At 39.9% G+C, this 22,770-nt stretch overlaps 1 protein-coding gene across 2 annotated transcripts in view; it reads left to right on the forward strand.

The window, feature by feature from the left end:
* Window positions 1-1,320: 1,320 nt before the first annotated feature.
* The window catches only part of mier3b (mesoderm induction early response 1, family member 3 b), a 31,559-nt gene continuing 10,109 nt past the window's right edge, over window positions 1,321-22,770 (forward strand). Inside the window, exon 1 of one of the 2 annotated variants that reach the window (XM_047381364.1) lies at window positions 1,321-1,341. The gene's annotated coding sequence lies outside the window, so the exon portion shown is untranslated. Of the gene's footprint in view, window positions 1,342-12,495; window positions 12,613-22,770 lie in introns of those variants that run through there. The other variant, XM_047381363.1, reaches the window with a different exon arrangement.

A 22,770-nucleotide genomic window follows, 5' to 3' on the forward strand; every position in this document is an offset into this window, starting at 1 on the left:
GAAATTAGCATTTTCACTTTAATGCAAAATGCTGTTTGCCGAAAACATTTTAACTCTTAGAGCACCTCGCCCAAAATTGTTGCAGGACAGCGACCCTAAACGAAAGCCGTAGCTACAATGGAATGGTTTAGATCAAGCCATATTCATGTGGTAGAATGGCCCACTTAAAGTCCAGCTGTCCAATCCCATTGAGAATCTGTCAAGACTTGAAAATTGATGTTTACACAGGCTCTCCATCCAATCTGACTGAGCTGAAGCTAATTTGCTAAAAGGAATGGCCAACATTTTTTCTCTCTAGATGCACAAAGCTTTTGGAGACTTAGCCAAAAAGCTCCGTAGCTAAAAATTACTCTACAAAATACTGACTTAGGTTAAATACTAAAGCATGCCCCATGTTTCACTTTTGATTTAACAAAAACATAATTTCCCCTGCTTTATGTTGGTCTAGCATATAAAATCTCCATAAAGTATGCTGAAGTTTGTGATTGTGAAGTGGCAAAGTTCAAGCAGTAATAATACTTTTGGAACTGTGTACCTCTTTATTTCTTCGAAGTTAGAGGGAAAGATGGAAGCACTGAGTAATTTAAGACAATAGAAACATTTACGCCAAGTAACATGCCAGTTATGCAGATAGGAAAAGTGAGCGATTACGTAATGTAACATTGAATGCTACCCCACCAGAGAGTTCCATTAGCTATTTTCCTTTTCCAGTCCATCCACCTACAATCTTTTAATAACGCGTGAAAATATAGAGGTGTGATTAATGCAGAACTGAAATACTCAGGGGATGCCGACACAATTAAAACACTATTTATATCTTCAAAGAGTGTTATCAGTAAATAGCCACTTGAAAAAAATCTGAATTACACTACAGGGTAAGATTTTTGATACACTCTGTTTTTGTAGTCATAGAAGTTTTAGAATTTAGATACCATAGAGTACGCACAATGTCTTTGGAATATTTGTTGTTTTTGTTGTTGCACAAAATGTGAAACTCTATCACAATCTCTGACAAATACATCTAAAAATTTATTTTCATTTACGGATCAGATATGTGCATTAGTTTCATTTTTACACACAGATCTTGGCGAAATGAAAAACAAAACCTGATGCACTGCATGTTCAACCTTATTTGACCGAAACATTCATATTTAAAGTAAAGAAATAATTTCTGAGAGCATTTTTGTCTGCTTATCACTATTCACAGATAGCTTTTGTTTCCAGACAGACATCTGTGGAGACCGCTGGGCTGTCTTTGCATATGAGGCCTCCTACCTAAAGGGGAAAAAAGGACGATGACGCAAAGCCCCCTCCCTGCAGGTCACTGGGAAGATAAGATGGGTAACTTTTTAAGATTTCAACTGAAATAAGAGTGAAATTGATCCAACTGTCAAGTTTATCAAGCAGCACAATTTATGTCTTTGTAATTAAACTTCTGCCAGTTTAAGAGATTGATATTTATGATCAGAAAAAAAAGTATTTTAAATTTAAATAGTATTTCTTGATTCAACCATGATAATACTGACTGTACATATAAACTTGAACCTGCAGGCAATGCCATAACTAGGTCTCAATGCTTAGCACAAAATTCGGTTCATAGTAAATTTTATAATATTATTTAAAGGATAGCCCTAATCCTGTTGGAGGCAAAGCAAAACAGATCAATAAAATGATGCCCTAAGATGGTGAACTTTAGAATGGTTAACTATGAGACGGGTAATTTTCAGTAGGTTTATCTCCACAAGAAATTGAATAAATGTCCCCTTTGTTGGCTTAGCGTCTCTTTACATGCTAATGAGGCACGTCAAAGAGTGTTCCAATCCACCCTTTTCGGACATTTTTGTAGTTTGACAACAGAGATATAATAATCCAGTGACACAGAGACCTTCTATTCCCAAATTGATTAAAAGATGTCAACGGAAGACTTTTCCATCCAGCCCTACATGTTCGAGCCAGAGTCTGACCCAGATCAGGGGCAGAGGGTATGATGCTACTGGTATCAAAACAATGGCCAGGACATCATACTAACATACATTAAATTCATGTCTAAAATAAAGTTTGTTTTTTTATTTTCGCCTTGTTTGCAGCTTACTGGCGAGAAAATTGAACAGACTGAAAAATATGACCCAAACAGAATATAAAGATATTTAGAGATAATTTAGAAACAAAATTCAACTTTTCTGCACTCCTACAGACTCCAAGTACATAATTTATTTAAGGGCTAAAAAGGGGATTTTGCATGATATGAACACTTTGCAAGGCAATGGAGTTACTTTTAAAAATTGTTCTCCTTGACTCCTTGTACTCTTTCACATTGCGTCACAATACAACCACAAATTTCAACGGATTTAGTGGGAATTTTATGCTATAGACACAAAGTTGTGTATAATTGTTTAGTGGAAAGAATTTATTTTATACATGAACTCAATTACTGAGTCAACACTTTTTAGAATTCATTTGATCTGTTAATACCACTGTGGATCTTTTGACGTATGTCTACAAGCTTTGCACATACAGAGATTGAAATCTGTACCCATTCCTCTGTCCAAAATAGCTTCATCTCTGTCAGACTGGATTAACTGCTGTTCACAGATGCAAAGTACAGTTCTCAAGTATTGCCAAAGATTTTCAATTGGCTTCAGGTGTTGCCTTTTTAGTGGGCAGCTCTAACACAAAAATATAGTTTGATCTAAATCAGTCTCATTATAGCTCTGGCTGAACTTTTTATTTTTCTTTCCCTACTGAAAGTTGAACCTCCATTCCAGTCTCAATTATTTTGCAGCATCTAAAGCCCGCCAAACACTTTGCAACTTCAAATATCTTTCAGGACTTGAACATGTCACACTGTGAGTTTGACATGACAGTAACCCCTTTCACACAGCACCATTAAAGATGAGAAACTGCACAACTTGTTGCTCCAGCAGAATCATGCCCCCCAAACCCCCAGCCCCAACCACTGCCACAGACACAGGCTGACACACTAAATTGGTTGTAGTTTAACTGCAAACTTCTTAAGCTCTTACCAAAGCAACAGTCTTGACTTTCTTAAGTTGACCACCCAATTAGCATCAGATCAGTGAGAAACTGACAGTACAACAGTACTGCCACTTTATTGAAGTTTCTGCACTGGCACCTCAAAATGTAATTACACCAAAACAGACCTCCTAGAGTTTCTCTTACTTTGAGCAAAGGTCACACAAGCAACCAATTCAGTTATCATTGGATATCAGACCAAGTTAAAAGAATCAACAGGATAAACGTAAAAACCAACTGAATACAATTCTTGAGTTTGGGAACAAATGGGAATAATTTGATTCAACGAACTGCACTTATACCGTATAATGACAGCAGTAAAAATATGGAGCATTCAGTTTCAAGCTAAGCCCTGATTAGGCTCCATATTGCCACCTCGGATGGTAAGATAATATTTCTTCCAGCAGCAGAACCTTCACAGGATGTTCACAATGCATGATTTTTCCAGTAAATTCCTGACCTAGGTTGATATGTGTCATAGGTCGTCTTTGTTTGTGGGAGCGCTGAATAAGCAGTTGGTGCCTCTGTCACAGTTAATAACCACAGATTATAGCTCACTTTCACTGGAAATGATTTTGGCTAACACAGCTGATAATCGCACAGGGTAAAGCCAGCATAACAGATTTTCTTCCAGGATGGCCCTGTATAAAGCTCCATTTATCATCTCACCAATTCTGACCAGATTCTTTGTCCCTGCTTACCAGAATCCACCCCACAGCATGATGCTGCCACAACCATACTTAACAATCTTTCTGCTCTCGGTGGAGGAGGACGCTTTTTCTCTGTCTCCCGCACCCCTCCCATATCTGCCCTGCTTCAGCTCTGTGTCTTGTCTTCTTTTTGGAGCCTCTTTTTGCATATCTTCCAAATTCTGAGTTATGGATTTGGTCAGCTGGTCTCTCAATGCAATTGATCAAATTTTCTCGACGAGAAGACAGGGTGAAGAAGAGCCCAACTTGTCCGGACTGGACGTTTTTCTCTGGATACACAATGGACTCCTGGCAGAAATGGAGGATTGTGTGTTTGTCAATAATGTCCGTCGAGGATGTGGAAGATATGTATATAATTAGATGTTTGATATCAGGATTTCTGCTTTTTGGAGTCAGCGGTTACCTGGCATATCGAGAAATTCGGAGAATGTCAGCAGCTGTTCTAGCAATTGTGAAGCTGCCTGGCATGTATGATGGGATCTTCAAGGCGATCAGCACTCAGACTGAGATGTTACGTGAGCTGAATCGCAGACTGGATGTGATCCTTAGGATCGCAGGTAGGTTGCGGTTCCTGGACTCGGGGGTGAAATGGGATAAATCTTGAAGAAGGTTGTTCGCTCGGATCTGGCAAAAGACCCAGAATTTGGCTGTTTGGATTCGCCTTTGAGAAGCACCAGCGAGACTCTCAAGGCTGACGGAAAATTAAGAGTTAGCCTAACCCAAATAATTATTGTTTTTCTGAATCTGGCTCTCCTGCACGGCCTTGATGGCTGGCTATCTTCAACTTCTCCTGGAAGTTATCTAAACATGACGCTCTGCTCCTTCTGCCCCCTCCCTTCCCTGAGGACATCTGTGGACCTGCTCAGAACTTTGTGGCTGTTTGATGAACATTCCAACGTACCATCAAGGACAATGGCCTCTGTGACAGTGCTTCATGGACTTACTTGCGCACACACACACATGCTCAAGATAAACATATGCACACCTCACACCACCTTCACCGTTCCCGGCATAATGTTGTTTTGTAAACTTGTTGCTTCTTTGTGCTGAGATTTTTTACAATCTCAAACTGTATCCAGCTAAGGAAAAAGTGTAAAATATGATTTTTTTCCCTCTACTTACCTAATGTGGCCTCTTTTCTCATCTAGCAAGGGCAGCGCCTGTGAGTTGGCAGCAAAGCCTCTGTGACCCGTCCCCCCTTGTCTTGTGTCATGATGTATGTTTGAATGGGTTGTACTAGAATTCTAATTTCCCCTCGGGGATCAATAAAGTATCTTTGAATTGAATTGAATTGAATGTGTTTAAGGTGATACACGTTTTTTCTCCACAGTTACTTGTAATTGAACAGAGGCCAAAAAGTTCAATTTTGGTCTTACCTGACCAGCACGAATTCTTCTACATATTTCCGGTGTCCCTACATGCCTAGTGACAAACCTGACATCTTATTGCATCCTTATTATAACTCTTCCATGAAGGCCAGATTTGCGGATTGCACCATCAATAGTTTTCCTGTTGACAGATTCTAACATCTAAGCTGTGGATCTTCATGTCTTGGTAGGTTTACAGCTGGTCTTCGTGAAGCTGTTTTTTCCACTAATGTTCTCTAACAAAACTCAAGCTTTCACAGAACAGTTGCATTTATACTGAGATTCAATTAATCTGGTCTACAAGGCAACTAGCTGCATTTTTTTTGATTGAGGTGTCTCCAAATGAATGGGGATGAATGCAAATGTGTGCCACGATTTTCAGATTTTCAGTTGGACTTTTTTTAACTATGGTAGGTTTGTTGAACAAAATATAATTTAAAAAAATACATTGGAAATTGTGGTGTAACACCACAGTTGTAATTACATAAGTACTGGAAAGTATTTTTTTTAACCTGCAACATCTGACCTCAAAAAACTTCATGAATTTATTGGTATTTATCTTTATAGGATGTGGCTTTTATTTCTGTTTGAGGTTATTATAGGTGTACAAGTTAAAGAGGTCAGCATCTAGTGACTAATTCTCCCATTAAAGGTAATAGTTCCTTCTTCTTCACTTGTCTTCTCAATCAGGAAACAGCCACTCTCCTTAAGTGTGCCACAACTGTCTAATTTTTTCCAAGACACAGCCATTGTAACACAGTCTATCTCCTTTTGTTAATAGCTATAGTAGCCGGTGTGTAGGTGGCTCAGGCTGATAGCTCCCATTTGTGTTTTAGCAACTGTGAGAATGGGAGGTGTGTATGTGAAACATGAATTCATTTACACTCCAAAGAACAAAAAAAAAAAACTGAAAATTTCCTAAGTTTTCACCCTCTCCTTCCTCTGTTCCTCTTCGCTTCACAAACTGTTCTTGTGGCAGAATCTTAGGTTCCCATGGAGACAGGATCACCCACGTGTCTCGTCATGAGGAGCCTCTTATCCATGACAACACAGCTGTTTCCTCTTTCCTTCACATTTGGTGCATTGCTCATCACTTTACATATTCTTCACAGGATTCGAATCAAAAATGCTTTTGGAGCCCAGCATCCTGGCTAAACTGCTAAAGACATTCAGCATTTCTGCCATGATAAGTGCCTCTCTGAACTGTCATTCCTGTAAGCAGATGCATCTGAATGAATACATTCAAAGGGAGCCTTGAGAAGTGAAAAGAAGCATTTGATCTGTTGCTAGGGGCACAAACACCTCTTTTTCGTTTGCTTTTGGGAATCTGAGTAAATCTTTTAATCTTTGCTTGTGCTGGACTAATAAATTATTAAATTGTTTTAAAAGGGACAGAAAGTCTCATGTTGCATTTTCTAACCACTTACATGTTGCGTCATCTTCACAAATATGGGCATTTCCACACCTGCTGTTTAAAGAACCGACTCATTCAGAGAAGTAATCTACGTGAAACGTGAGCACGCAGAGTGACGCAGGGGATGATTATAAATACAAACACCTACACATATAGATACTACATCTGAGTGCAGAAAGAAAGGAAACTGCTTTGCCCACTCACTGTTTCTCCTGCGTGTAGAGCTGCAAATATTTACAAAAAGGAATCAGAGCACAGGCAGAAGTGCCAGGTTTTTCAGTATTTAAGCAACATCAACAGCCTTTTACATAAACTTTAAGCTGATAAATCTTAGAGTTAGAAGGATTTTCTTCTCATGAAGTGTAGACTGAGCCTCATCTTGAGCTGTGTTCTACAGTGCCATGAAAACATTTTTGGCCCCCTTCGACTTTCTTCTGTTTATGTTTTTTGTCAAACTTAAAATTTCAGTTCATCAATCAAGTTTAATTTCAGACAAAGATAACCTGTGTAAAAAATTTTTAAAAAGCTGTTTTCAAATGGTAATTTCTTCATCTGGAGTAAACTATTCAAACTAACCTGACCCTATGTGAAATAAATAGGTGCCTCTAAAACCTGATAACTGGTTGTCCTCTTGTCAGCAACAGCTGCCATCATCATTGCAATAACTGGCAGTAAGTCTTTTACATTGCTGTGGAGTCTGGGCCCACTCTACTTTGCTGAATTGTTGTAATTCAGCCACACTGGAGGGTTTTTAAACATTAAAGGCCAGTTTAAGGCCACACCACAGCATCTTAATCACAGTTACATTTGACCAGACTTTGACCTAAACACACTTAATATCTCATAAATTACGGAAAGCTGTCCAGGTCCTGAAGCCAAAAAGCAACCCATGACTATAAAACTACCACCACCATGTTTAACTGTGTGCGTAATGTTCTTTTTTGAATTTCTGGGTTAGTTTCATCCCAGATTAAATAGGACACACACTTCTGTGGATTGATGGGACAAAAAGTTCTATTTTTGTCCCATCAATCCACAGAAAATGTTTAAGTCTTGGGGATTGTCAAAATATTTAGGGAAATGTGAGACAGGCCTTTCTATTCTTTTCAGTCAGCAGTGTTTTTTTCCTTGGAACTCTGTCATGGAAGTCATTTTTTGTAGAGGTCCACAGTGCTTTAGATATCGTTCTGGGCTTTGTGTATTTACTTGTGTATTAACGTTTAGGAAATTTATAGGGGACAAATGTTTTTTTCAACTGCTGTGTCTAGATCAATTAAAATCCGAGCTATCTACAGACATGTTTAGTGACACGTAGGATTTGCTGTCATATGCCTGACTAACCACCTTGGAGCTTGTTACTTGACTTCTCTTTTTCTCTCTGTCCTTTTCTAACTTTGCACCTTTACGAGTATCCAACTTGAGTCTGTTTTTCTAGAAGCTCTTTCTGTTAAAAGATAGCTTTTCCCTCCCAAGTTAGGCATATGGTCCACTAAAATTGCTGTAGGTGTGTTCGTACAAGCCCATATGTATTTTCACCCCAAAACCATTTCGAACTTTTGTAGTTTTGGTCTTTACATAAATGAATTTTTTGTGGTTTGACAGGAGTTTCAATTCATATCTGGTATTTTCTATTAGCTAATCTACTCATAAACTACTGTAAGAAAATAGAGTCATGTAACTCCAATTAGTAATATCCACCTGAAGATGGCTCAAGGGCATTTTGAATTGATCAGGGGTCATAATCTAGGAGTCAACTGTCACAAAAGGTGGAAATTTAATTAGTTTAATGTGAACTTCTCTGAAAAAAACATACAATCCAGTTATATGTTTTATCTCAATAACTCATCAAAGTATAATTAACTACTAATAGAAACAAAATGGTGCAAAATCCTTAAGTACACAGGCTTATAATCATTTACAGTTATAAAATGGAAGTTTCATTTGTTTTGATCTGGCCTTACATACTGTATATAAATTAAATACACTAAGCTGAATTTCAAAAACTTCGGTCATTCATACACACATATTTTACACACGTTACATGAAGGCAGCTGGTGAAATTTTGAGTCTGCTGTGCCAGGCTTCAGAGCTCAGTATGGGGCCGGGTACAGAAGGAGCCCTGCTAATTCCCACACTTGTGGTTGATGCATGCTTCAAACTCCCTAACCTCACCATCAGCTGAGGTGACACAACAGATGCCCCACAGACCTGAGACAATCGTGTATCAGCTCACAATGTCTGAATTAAAACGAATTAAATAGGTGCTTTAAAAGCTGATTTAATCAAGATAAACCTCTGGACCTTTTCGACCGTAGGGGTTGGTGCATTTAGCAGGAAATAAATTCACCAAATGTCAACTTCTCAGCAGTTTACAGCTATTGGTAAAAACGAGAAAAAATAGAACATTTAAGGGCAAGAGCAGTAACCATAATCAGGCAATGGTTTACCTCTTTTCAGAGTTTTTTTGGTTTTCCATAAACCCATATTTGTATCCAAAGCTTTTCTTCTAGTGAAGAAAATGCCCTGTTTAGGAATGGACCAAAATGGTTGGTTAAGTAAAGTTGATTCATACTTAAAAAGAACAGAACAGTTGTCATTTCCTCCAAAGCTGCAAGAACAATAAGACATATGTTCCTTCACCTCTGGTTTTGGAGTTCTTGCAGCTTGTGCTTGACAAATATTCCAGGCAGAAATCTTTCTTGTGTGGTGTCCAAGAAATATGAAGTTGATCTGCTGCAGTGGGAAGAAGCAATGAGGATTTCTCAGGAGTTCTGTATTGAGTTCTTGTGAAGTATGAAATGTCCTGCCCAGAACAAACTTTGCCCTTGTTCTTGCCAACTTGATTGAAATAACAGTTTTAACCATGCTTGCTGGGCATATACAGGCCTTTAGGGTACACCATTTTTTCCTGCTACTTTTAAATGTTAGGGAAGGCTGACTCATATCACACTGAGTCAATAGTTTGTTGAACCACATCTTTTACAATAATGACACCTGCAAGTCTTTTGGGACATGTTACAACAATTTTTTTCATCATCAGATCAGAATTTGTATCTATTGTTGGGATTATGAATCTGAGAATGTTATTTAATATTAATATTTTATCAAATAATATTTTGGTCTGTTAAGGGTTGTCCTGTGAATACCAGCCCAGTAAGGCGATGATAGGACAAAATAGAAAGGTGTGAGACGAGCTCTGACATTATTGAACAGCAAAACTCTGCACACATGGAATGAATTCACACAATTTCTTAAAATACAAGAATTTATTAACAAAAATAAGTCAACAAAAAGTCAAACATATTTCAATCAACAAACTCTTTAAATATGGTAAAACAATCCAACTAACTACCAAGCAGAATTAATGAATAACAAAGACTAATTGGCTATGTACAATATAAACAAGTTGATTAAAGTTGGTTGAAAATTATGACCAAAGGAGGGATGCAACATTACCATGCAATGTTATTTATGTTTGATAACCAATGATTATCTTGAAGAATCTGGAAGTGAAGTTAAGTTAGTCTTGGAACTAACTTAGGCAATAATCAGCAAATCTTTAGACAACCCTTCACCATGCAAGATCAGATAAAATATTTTCATAAAATAACGTTTTAAATAATGATCTGCTGAATAAAACCAACCTTCTGGATGACCATTTCTCAACGGCGTCTAATTAACTGCTTTTATTTATTGAAATAATATTTGAAGAAATATTAAGGAAATATTTTGGAAAGAGCCAAATCTTCCTGGAGAAATGGGGCTTAATGGTGTTTATTTAGTTGTCAAATCTAGTAAATGATGTTTGGGAACTATTATTCACTATCTTGAAAGCCAACAACCTTTCTGTTGAATACTCTTTAGTAGCAAGCACGTGTTCTTACCGGTTAGCAGTTAAGCTAACAAAGAAGCGGATAGCTTAGCACCAGAATCAACACATACTTTTAAAATACCAGGATTAATAAAAGGGCTAAAATTCATAAGTGCTGACGGCGCATTATGATCAATCTTCTTGGCTTAACTTTAAAACACACAAACACAGAACACAAACAGGGCACGTGTGCTGCAGATAGCCTGCTAGCACTAAGATAGCCGAGTTTCACAAAACCAAATTTCATAAAATGAAAAATGTTTAGATCATTTCATCCTAACTGTTAATCTGTCTCTGCCCAAAACACCTAACCTCATGAACCGTGGTGAGGAATGTTGTCCAAGTGACGATGAAGTTTGAAGAAGGTATCCACAGTGAACAAAGGGTTAGCTTCCCGCTAACCTCCTCAACTTCTCACGATCAGAAGGTGCGTTCGTTCTGTGAACAAAATGGTTAGCTCCGGAGCTGTAGCTGGGCGGCCCGTTCTGTCCGCTGCGGTCTCTGCTGTCTTCCTTCCAGACTGGGAGACCACGTCTTTGCAGGGGCTTCTCTCAAACACTGTCTGAGGGGGCTCGGAGAGACAGTCAAGCAATGCTTGTACCTTAATTACCCCCGTTCATGAATGAAAATACCAGATACACAGACAATATTTCATTCGTACTTAACTTTGCATATGATCGATGATCGTATGACATCCTTGGATCCAGTTGAAGAGTTTATGTCTGTTTGCCAGCAAAGAGACATCAGCTCGCTTTGTTCCCCTCCTATCCCGATGGTCATCGGTGTGGAAGAGAAAGACTTGTGGGAAGGTGGGGGGTTTTATGCAGGCAGTGGCATCATGGGAAGTCCTCTGTTAACCCCCTTCCCCCTTCTGAAGTTGTGCTGAAAGCCTGTTAAATGCAATTTATTTTGAAAGTTCCAGAAAAGTATGTAGCGGAGTTTAATGTTGAAATCCATGGCTGTGGGTCCCAACATATCAAATTTAGTAAAATGATGTTAGGGACACATTATTTACTGGATTGAAAACTAAACCTTTCTGAGTAAATATTATTTGGCAGCAAGCACGTGTCCTTACCTGTTAGTAGTTGAAGCTAACAAAGGAGGTTGATAGCTTAGCACCAGAATCAAACACACACCTTTAAAAATACCGTCAATAAAAGTGTTAAAATGCATAAGCACGGACGACACGTTATGATCAATCTTCTGTTTAAAATCACCCTTCAAGTAAAGTTTGTCTTAACTTTAAAAACACACAAAGAACACAAAACTGAACACGTGTGCTGCAGACAAGTCTGCTAGCACCAAGATAGCTGAGTTCAACACAAACAAAACCAAACTTCATAAAATGAAAAACGTTTAGATCGTTTCAATCTAAATCACTTCTCAATTTTTCTGCCCAAACACTTAACCTCATGAACTGTGGTGAGGAACGTTGTCCAAGGCGGCGAAGTTTGAAGAAACATCCACAGTCTTTAAACGGTTAGCTACAGCTAACCTCCTTAGCTGTGTGGAGTGGCGGCTGTTCTTTCGGCCAAGCTGCACGTTACCGTAACCATGGTGATGCGGCTCCTGTTGTCCTTCTCTCAGGCAGGGAAAACCGCTTCACCCGGCTTGTAGAGACAGCGTCTCTACTGGGGTCTTCTCTGGGACAATTTGCTTCTGCAGGCCTCAGAGAGAAAGTAAGCAATGCTTAGACATTAATTTACCCCTTTTTATGAATGAATACCAGATTCTTTCAACAGTAATTCATCAGTACTTAACTTAGCGCATATGATCGATGATCGTATGACACCCTTGGATCCAGTTTGAAGAGTTTATGTTTTTTTGCTAGCAAAGAGACATTAGCGCTGTTCCTCTCCGGCTAGTCTCTCAGCAGAGTCCTGGGTGGTAGAGATTGGCCCATAGCTAGCTTTTACGTGACGTCACATAGCTATGCCGCGAGAGCGCGGAATGCAGATGGAGGGCAGGAAGTGAAGTAGCCGACGATTTGCCATCTGTAAACACGCACATGTTTTGTGCCGTTTACGGCTGCTCCAATTGCTCCAGCAGAGAAAAGGAAAAGCATTATTATCGAGTGCCAAAGGTTGTCATTCATAAAGGTGAAAGATGTAAAAAAAACTAACCGAAAAACAACGTAAAAAGTGGATTACAAATCTACATCTGCGGTCGGGAGGAGCAGAGTGTGCTAATGCGAGTGTAGCGACCACTTCGTCAGCGGTAAGTAGCAGTCCAACTTCTTTTTTTGTGGTTCTGTTTACCATTAGTTTGTCGTGAAATGCCTATTTATGTAGTAATGATTGTTAAGCTAATGTAGCCGTAGAGAGGCGTTGTATGTTTGTTTTAGCCACTACTGCTAACCGCTAACATCTCCACTAATATATGAACATATGAACTAACACTCACCTTGGCAAAGACCAAACGATAATTATCACGGAGCCGTTTGGTGCCGAGGTTCAGGACCCACCAGCTGACAAAAAAGTTTTATGCCTCCAGACTTTTGAAGGCTTTCATCTGCTGTTTAGTGTAGTTAGACGTTTGCAGGATAGAGACCAGGTCACTACGTGATACTGGTGGAGGAAAACGTTTCCTGACTCGCTCCTCCAAAACACCCCAAAGTGGCTCAATAATATTTAGATCTGGTGACTGTGCAGGCCATGGGAGATGTTCAACTTCACTTTCATGTTCATCAAACCAATCTTTCACCAGTCCTGCTGTGTGTATTGGTACATTGTCATCCTGATACACGGCACCACCTTCAGGATACAATGTTTGAACCATTGGATGCACATGGTCCTCAAGAATGGTTCGGTAGTCCTTGGCAGTGACGCGCCCATCTAGCACAAGTATTGGGCCAAGGGAATGCCATCATATGGCAGCCCAAACCATCACTGATCCACCCCCATGCTTCACTCTGGGCATGCAACAGTCTGGGTGGTACGCTTCTTTGGGCCTTCTCCACACCGTAACTCTCTCGGATGTGGGGAAAACAGTAAAGGTGGACTCATCAGAGAACAATACATGTTTCACATTGTCCACAGCCCAAGATTTGCGCTCCTTGCACCATTGAAACCGACGTTTGGCATTGGCATGAGTGACCAAAGGTTTGGCTATAGCAGCCCAGCCGTGTATATTGACCCTGTGGAGCTTCCGACGAACAGTTCTGGTGGAAACAGGAGAGTTGAGGTGCACATTTAATTCTGCTGTGATTTGGGCAGCCGTGGTTTTATGTTTTTTGGATACAATCTGGGTTAGCACCCGAACATCCCTTTCAGACAACTTCCTCTTGCGTCCACATTTAATCCTGTTGGATGTGGTTCGTCCTTCTTGGTGATATGCTGACATTACCCTGGATACCGTGGCTCTTGATACATCACAAAGACTTGCTGTCTTGGTCACAGATGCGCCAGCAAGACGTGCACCAACAATTTGTCCTCTTTTGAACTCTGGTATGTCACCCATAATGTTGTGTGCATTTCAATATTTTGAGCAAAACTGTGCTCTTACCCTGCTAATTGAACCTTCACACTCTGCTCTTACTGGTGCAATGTGCAATCAATGAAGACTGGCTACCAGGCTGGTCCAATTTAGCCATGAAACCTCCCACACTAAAATGACAGGTGTTTCAGTTTCATTGTCGAACCCCTGTATAAATTGTTTTGATCTGAACCATTACATTGCAGCTCTGGCTGTATGTTTAGGGTCCTGATTGTGCTAGAAGGTAAACCTCTGCCTCATATTCTGGAGCCTTTCAAAGGTTTTCTTTTTAGACTGCCTTGTATTTAGCTCCATCCATCTTCTTATCAATGCTTACTACTTTTCCTACTCCTGCTGGGGAAGTTGGCAACACACCCAACAACATGATGCTGCCACCAACATGGGACTTGGCTTGACCCAACAATCAACAAAAATAAGAAATGGAGACGGGGGGGACGCCAGCCCCTGGTGCTTGCCACTGGGGTGGGGGACTCATGGGGTTGAGATCAGGATTTAGAGGGGGTAGGGACTGTTTCATCCTGTGGCGGTTCTGGTTGGCGAGCTCGTTTGGACCGGGTAGACCCTTCTTTTGTACATGTCCCTCTCTGGACGGGGATGGGGGTTGTTGGGGACTGGGGTCGCTCGGGTTTGGGCAGTCTCGTTACTAGTCTGGGCTGGTGCTGGGACAGTTAGCCTGTCTCCACCCCCGGAGGGAAGAAGACCACCATCTAGGTCCAGGTGCTGGTTGCCCCTATGGGGCATTGGCACCCGGACCTGGGAGTATAGCGTATGTATGGGGAGTGTGAGTGAGTGTATGGCATCCATTGTTTTTTGGCTTTACGTTGGGTGCGTCAGTGTGAGTGTTTTTATGTGTAAGCGTGAGGGTGGGAATGTGTGATTGTGACTGTGTGTGCCTGTTTTTGTGTCAGGTTACGTCTTGGGCTGCTCCCTCTCCTGGATCAGTTTAGGCCCCCCATCAAATGTGGGGCCTATTTCCTCCCTGCCACACTACTGGCCGGTGGCTGGTGTACTTGTGGTTCTCAGTGTCCAGGGTTGGGTGCTTGGGTTTGAGCCGGCTCTTTCTCAGTGGCTGCTTGCCAGGGCCTGGGCCCCTAGGCTCTGTAGGGCCTCTGCGTGGGAAGAGATGTGTCCTGGGGTCTTGGGTATCTGGGTCTACGGCTGGATCTGCTATGGCGTAGACGGCTGCTGGCTCGCCGCTGCAGCTCCCTGGGGCTTCTGCACTGCGGCTGCTGGGTGGTTTCCCTGGGACTCTCCTCTGCTCTTCTCTGGGAGGTTTACGGTAGTCCCGGCGGTGGTTCTACTGAGGTTCCTGTGCTCTGGGAGGCCTCTGGATGTATATGGCTCGGATCTCCTACGTGTCTGTCTCAGGTCCAGAGGGGCAGGTCTGTGGCTCCTTACACTTGCTATTGCATATTTTTATGGAGAAACCTTGTTTACACAAGCGCACTCAGTCAAACCCACAGGTGTTTAGATTCAGGTGTTAACAGATACACAAATGTTCTACATTGAGCAGCAGTTACCACTTAATACATCTTGCATTCATAAATACTTTTGATTTTTTGGTAACACTGCTGTGATTATATATCTTGTAATCTCTTCATCCTTCTTTCTCGTCTCCATTCTTTTCTCCTTTTCTCACTTTTTCCATTTTGCCCCACTTCTCTCTCTTCTGTGCTTCTTATTTTTTCCTTTTCGTTTCCATCTCCGTATCCGTAACAACTGAAATAATCCCAAATAAATTTCTAATAAAGGTTCATTATATAAAATCTAATTCTTTTATAAATCAAGCAGAGCATTGAAGCGTTAGCTGTAATACTCCACTTGTGAAAGTAAATCTGCTGGGCTTCTTCTTGGCACTCAGACAACAATTCTGAGTGCTATTTTGCCGGACACAGTCAAAAAAAAAAAAGGAAAATGTTGTATGCAAAGCATGAAAATAAATGGTCAATAATATGACCTTAACCAACCAAAAAAAATGCAAAGTGATCTCAAAGGTGCTAATTATGACCACAGATCCATATGAAAAAAAATGGGACAAAAAGTAAGCAATACAAGATAAAACATGACTAAAATGTGAGTAATAATGGGTTGCCTGCAAAACATCTTAATAAGGTAGACATAAGAGTTGATGACCAGAAACTGTGTGCATGGTTCGTATTTGTTGTGTCTGTTTCAGTTGAGGTGTTCTGCATCATGGCAGGAATAAGGGGCACCTTTGTTTATTTTAATCAGTCCATATCTCTAACCCACATCTGTTCAGATAGCCTCTTAAAAAGTACTTCAGCACCTTTATTAAATAGATTCATAGAGGGAAAAAATTACTCTTTCATTGCAGCTTTTACAATAATAGCATCATGAACTCTGTGTTACTAAAGTACCCTTAAAAATAAAAATAAAAGAAATCTCCTGAGAGACTAAATGGGTGCAGTTTAGAATTAGAGTGTTAGATGTTTTTTATTTTTTTTATTTTACAATTTCCCTTTTTTATACACCAAGCCACCTCTTATTTTTCAAGGATAAATATCACAAATAATTAAAAACATCTTGAGACCTAAAAAAACAAAACCTTTTATATTTAATCATCTTGTCTTATTTGTATGCAGATAAAACATTTATAAAAAATCAATGGGGTTTTCCCCCCAGTGATTATATTAGGAGCAGCAAAGGAGCTTCACAGATCACTGTCCAATCCATCATCTGAAACTGGAAAGAGTATGGCGCAAACCTAAAAAGACATGGCATACCAATTAAACGGACAGGCCTATAATAATTATAATCAGAGAAACAGCTAAGACTGCTAACTCTGGAGGAGCTGCAAAGCTCTAAATGAGAAATTCTGTGGACTGGAAAAATATCAGCAATGCGTTCCACAATGTGTCATAGGTTAATTTACACTTTGTAATTTGTAATTGGTGGTGTTTCAGGCATATTATATTTTAAATAAATTCAAATATCAATATTACATGTACTATAGCAGGTGTTTAAGATTTAGTGAAATGCCCATTTGACAGAGCAGCCTGCATTCGCTTCTCGTCAAGAAGTTCTACCTTGTTCAATGCTTGCCGACAGAGGTTGCTTTCATGGCTGTATTTACTTTCTTTATAAACTGTTTACATGCGTTTATTCCCAGCTTATTTCATGGGACAATATACATACAGAGATGTAGAATCGTTTTTCCAGTGTTTCGGGGAAATTACTTTGTTACGAAGAAAGCAGTGGGTTTATGCTTAGAATGAATAATATAAACTTCAAAATGGCAAAGTCCTTTAGGGTAGTTTGTTGACACTGTGGAAACAGCTCTGCAGCTGCTCGGTGTTTATGGTGGACTGAAATACTGGGCTTGATTAAAAAAACAGACATGTGTCATTGCGCATGTTGGAGTTTTCATGATTCACTCCAACATTATAAACAATAACATACACTTTGTGTTTTTTGTTGCAGCCTTGGTATGAATGGTGCTTTAGCAACATAGGGAAAAAGGAAAAACTGCTTTAGCAACATAGGAAAAAAGGAAAAACTGCTTTAGCTGAGTCATCTGGAACCCAAAGCCTTCATTCACTGCCACCTGGTGGTCATGGAGAGCGGATCCCCAGCTATTCATGGAAAGTACACAGTGAACTATTACACTGCTTAAAAGGTGTTCAGAACGTATTCAATAGGATTCAGCAGTTTTATTGTTTTGTCATTTCTTTTCATCACACTATGCTGCTTAGCTAATAAGCAATGTGTATTTGATTTAATATATTAATAGAGTTTCTTGTTTAAAGAAAATATTTTAGATATTGAAATCTATTAATGTAATGTTTATTCTTTTTTGATTGCATTATTATTATTTAATGTATTTAATTAATTGAATATCATAATAATATTTAATAAATTATTAAATATTCCCGTATTAAACCAATATTTATTCTACATGAAAATAAAATATGTATTAGATTAGATTAGATGAGTTGATTGCCACTTTCATTCTTTCAGACAGTATGTCACCCCTAAATGGTACATGATAAAGCTAAATGAATATGCAGTGAATGTGTCCATTTTGCCTGGAGCATTATTGATAATTATCAAGTTATTAGTATTGCAGTGCATTATGAAATACATCAACTGAGTAGGTAGCTGCTGGATCACTGCTGAGCCCGTGTAGGTGTGGGCCCATGTTAATCAGCAGCTTCCGGTTTGCCATATAACAATGGATCTGTGACCCTGTGTAACCCGCCTCTCCACAACCTACGTCAGAGGATATCTTGTTGACCTGGCAATTCTCTAATTAAGTAAGGGCCCTGACAACATTGTTCTGTTAAAGTGCCTTTTTATGAATAATCGTAAATAAGCCACAGAAGAAGGGAAGAACAGGTAGAAAATATTTATTTTACTGTACTTACTACCAGGGATGCAGCAGTTGATAAATTCAAGGCAAATGCTAATGTTTGATATAGTAATCTGTCAAACTGCCAATACAGATCCATGTTCTCTCTGGCAAACTTTAGTCTGTCCTCCAGATTTGTCTTACACAGCAAATAGAGCAAAGGTATTCTCTTTGCCGACGTCTCATGAAACTCACCCTAACCCTAACCCTAACCCTAAATTGTGTAGTCTCATTCTGATTGTAGAGCCAAGCACTTTCCTAACAACAGTAACAAGAGCCTGTTGTCTGTCCCATGATGACATTTTAGGTTTTTTTGGAGACTAAACTTGCTTGGAGGACCACCCCTGGGTATGTTAACAGTTGTTCTGAAAATACTCTTTCAAACCATGTCCATCACAAATTCATCTCAGTCCTCTTTAAATCCCTTACCAGACTTATAAGCTGCCACTATCTTCTTTCTGAAGTCCTGAGACACTTTGGATCTTACCATGGTGTTCAGTCTCACTTCAAGAATCAGGAGCACAAAAAAATTTAATGTCTGAGGTTTAATCAAAGCAAACATCCTTCAAAATGTAGTGTATGATGTTCTACTAATGTGCAGCTAATGTCATATGCCTATGTGTCATTTTAGCCATTGTGTGGCTAAAACGTGTGAACAAATGCGGGAGTGTACTATTTTATTCCCTATTAAGAAATTGCATTTCTTAATAACATTTTACTGAAACTTTTAAATAGTTTCATTCCTCAGTTCTTAATTATTGTTTATAATACTTGAACTTTTCTGTAATGCTAAAACTGATATTAAATATTCACATCTCCAAACAACTTAGAGAAACACACAGGCTTTCATAAGGTGTCCTAAATTTTTCACATAAACGTATAGGAAGTATTATGAAAGGTTTTCCATAAACTTTATCTGTTTAAACCTCCTCTATTTGTTCACGTATGACCTGTAGAGGGATCTCCATCTTAATAGTCTGAAACATTAGTCCTCCAATGCATCCCACACTGCTTTTCCTACACCGGCAAATCCAATTTCCAGATTTAGATATATTAGCTTACTGCAACAGCTAAATAAATCTATACAGAAATTGACCACATCGATTAATAAAATGTATTACACCAACATGGAAGAAACTATGTTTAATGTGGTAGTGCCAAAGCACTGATAATTTGGAAATTATTAATGTTTCATATGGTATACAGTGAAAAATTATGCAATCTATGTGCCACCAAATATTGTACTCACAAAATTGTACAGCAGTTTGGTAAAGGTGACTCCCTGTAGCATTCTTACATCTAAGCGGACAGAACCTCACAATCAAGAAATGGGTCACAACAGATCCAAACCACATATTTGTTTCTTTCTTTCTTTTTTCCTTTCATTTATTTTTACTTTTTAAGTAGAATGCATACAGATATCCTGACATGGATCTAATCTGACCTCAATCTGGGAAATCTTATTGGTTTGAAAATAAATTTTCATGCAGTTAGTTTGCCCCCTGCTGGCCTTTATACAAACAACAGATTATTGTCATTGTCAAGCCTATGTAGGCTCAAATAAAAATTTAAGGTGAGCCTACATATATACGTTTGAAATAGATACATCACATCTTTACTACCACTGCTGGTGAAAACCTGAGTAGAGTTATTAATACATGGTAAAGCATTATGGTGCATCAAAGCTGTTCATGTGGGAAATTACAGCAATTTACAATTTGATTTACTGGATCTCTCTTTGTTTATTACACAATGAGTTTCATTGTTTGATCATTACGTGTTCTTTAGATTATTATTTACAGTTCTAAATTTAGAGTAATTTGTTCACAGCAGAAATTATGATTGTGTGAAATAAACTTAGATTTATCTAATAAACAGTGAGATGGAGTTTTTATGCATGCATTTTGTTCATTTTGTGTTTTACATTGTTCATTTTGTATGTGTTAGGTCTCATCGGTTGGTTTGGGTCTTTTTTTAACTGTTATTGCCTTTTGTTCAAGACATGTAGCATCTTTTTAGTTTGACACCTTATGACAGTTTTGAGCTATAGTTTCATAATATATATTCCTTTGTAGCTGTGCTGGATCTCATTTTGTGTACATTTGTGATTTGCCATCAGTTAGGCAAATTTGTGTTTTAAAGTGTTCTTATATGTATCTATTTCGCTGTGCTGTTTTTCCTTTTTATCCCCTCTGTGTTGTTTTTCTATCTTGCTTTGTTTGTTTTGTGACATAAGTTATCGGATGTCATTTGTTCATTTTATTTTGTTGCTTTATGTCTATATGTTTGGCAAATTGATGGTATCTGATTATGTCATTGAAATTTCCCTATGGGTGCAAATTGTAAACTTAAAAATAGCCAGAATATATAACAAATATTTTTTTAACTTATATGAGATTTTGTTCGTGGTCCCCTCTCCAGATGGGGACGGGAGTTGTTGGGGGCTAGGGTCGGAACATGGGCTCGGGGTCTGGGTCAGGGCCATTCAGTTTCAGGCGGTGCCGGCGCTAGTCTGGGCTGGTGCTGGGGTGGTCTGCCTATCTCCACCCTGAAAGGAAGGGGACCACCTCCGGGGGCTGGTTGCCTCAATGGGGTATCGGTACCTGGCCCTGGGAGTATAGAGTATGTATGAGGAGTGTGAATGAGTGTACGATGTCCATTGTTGTGTGTCTTTACGTTGGGTGTGTGGGTGTAAGTGTTTTTATGTGTACGCATGAGGGTGGGAATGTGTTATTGTAACTGTGTGTGCCTGTTTTTGTGTGATGTTGGGTCTTGGGCTGCTCCCTCCCCTGGATCAGCTTAATTCCCCATCAAATATGGGGCCTATTTCCTCCTCGCCACACTCCGGTGTGTCGGTGGCTGGTGTCTCTGCCCACTGGGTGCTTTGGTGTGCCGGCTCACTCTCGGTGACTGCTTGCCGGATCCTGGTCCCCATGGCTCTGTCGGGTCTCTGCTTGGGGGGTGATGTGCCGCAAGGTCTTGGGTCTCTGGGTCCATCGCTGGATCAGCTCCGGCGTAGACAGCTGCCAGAGGAGCCTGTGGGCTCGTCGCTGCATCTTCCTTTGGCTTCTGCACTGTGGCTGCTGGGTGGTTCCCCTGGGGCTCTCCTCTGCTCTTCTCTGGGGTGGATGCGGTATTCCCGGCAGTGGTCCTCCTGGGGTTCCCGTGCTCTGGGGGGCCTTTGGATGTCTGTGGCTCAGATCTCCTCCATGTCCGTCTCGGGTCCAGGGGGCAGTTCTGTTGTTCCTCAAACTTCGCTATTGCATATTTTTATGGAGAAACCTTATATACTGGAGCACGCTCACACTTACACCCACAGGTGTTTGGATTCAAGTGTTAACAGATACACAAATGTTCTATATCGTGCCGCAGTTACCACCAAATACATCTTGCATTCATCATTACCATGTACTTTTTGGTAACATTGCTGTTGTTATATGTGTTTCTGCAGGTGTAGAAGCAGTCTTATATACACACAGTACAGACCAAAAGTTTGGACACACCTTCTCATTCAAAGAGTTGTCTTTATTTTCATGACTATGAATATTGTAGCTTCACACTGAAGGCATCAAAACTGTGAATTAACACATGTGGAATTATGTACTGAACAAAAAAGTGTGAAACAACTGAAAATATGTCTTATATTCTAGGTTCTTCAAAGTAGCCACCTTTTGCTTTGATTACTGCTCCGCACACTCTTGGCATTCTGTTGATGAGCTTCAAGAGGTAGTCACCTGAAATGGTTTTCACTTCACAGGTGTGCCATGTCAGGTTTAATAAGTGGGATTTCAAGCCTTATAAATGGGGTTGGGACCATCAGTTGTGTTGTGTGGGAGGTGGATACAGTACACAGCTGATAGTCCTACTGAATAGACTGTTAGAATTTGTATTTTGGCAAGAAAAAAGCAGCTAAGTAAAGATAAACGAGTGGCCATCACAAGAAATGAAGGTCAGTCAGTCTGAACAATTGGGAAAACTTTGAAAGTGTCCCCAAGTGCAGTCGCAAAAACCATCAAGCGCTACAAAGAAACTGGCTCACATGAGGACCGTCCCAGGAAAGGAAGACCAAGAGTCACCTCTGCTGCGGACGATAAGTTTATCCGAGTCACCAGCCTCAGAAATCGCAGGTTAACAGCAGCTCAGATTAGAGAACAAGTCAATGCCACACTGAGTTCTAGCAGCAGACACATCTCTAGAAGAACTGTTAAGAGGAGACTGTGTGAATCAGGCCTTCATTGTAAAATAGCTGCTAGGAAACCACTGCTGAGGACAGGCAACAAGCAGAAGAGACTTGTTTGGGCTAAAGAACACAAGGAATGGACATTAGACCAGTGGAAATCTGTGCTTTGGTCTGATGAGTCCACGTTTGAGATGTTTGGTTCCAACCACCGTGTCTTTGTGTGGCGCAAAAGAGGTGAACGGATGGACTCTACAGGTCCTTCTCAAAATATTAGCATATTGTGATAAAGTTCATTATTTTCCATAATGTCATGATGAAAATTTAACATTCA

This window comes from Girardinichthys multiradiatus, chromosome 12 (genome assembly GCF_021462225.1).
Source record: "Girardinichthys multiradiatus isolate DD_20200921_A chromosome 12, DD_fGirMul_XY1, whole genome shotgun sequence".
Classification (NCBI taxonomy): Eukaryota; Metazoa; Chordata; class Actinopteri; order Cyprinodontiformes; family Goodeidae; genus Girardinichthys; species Girardinichthys multiradiatus.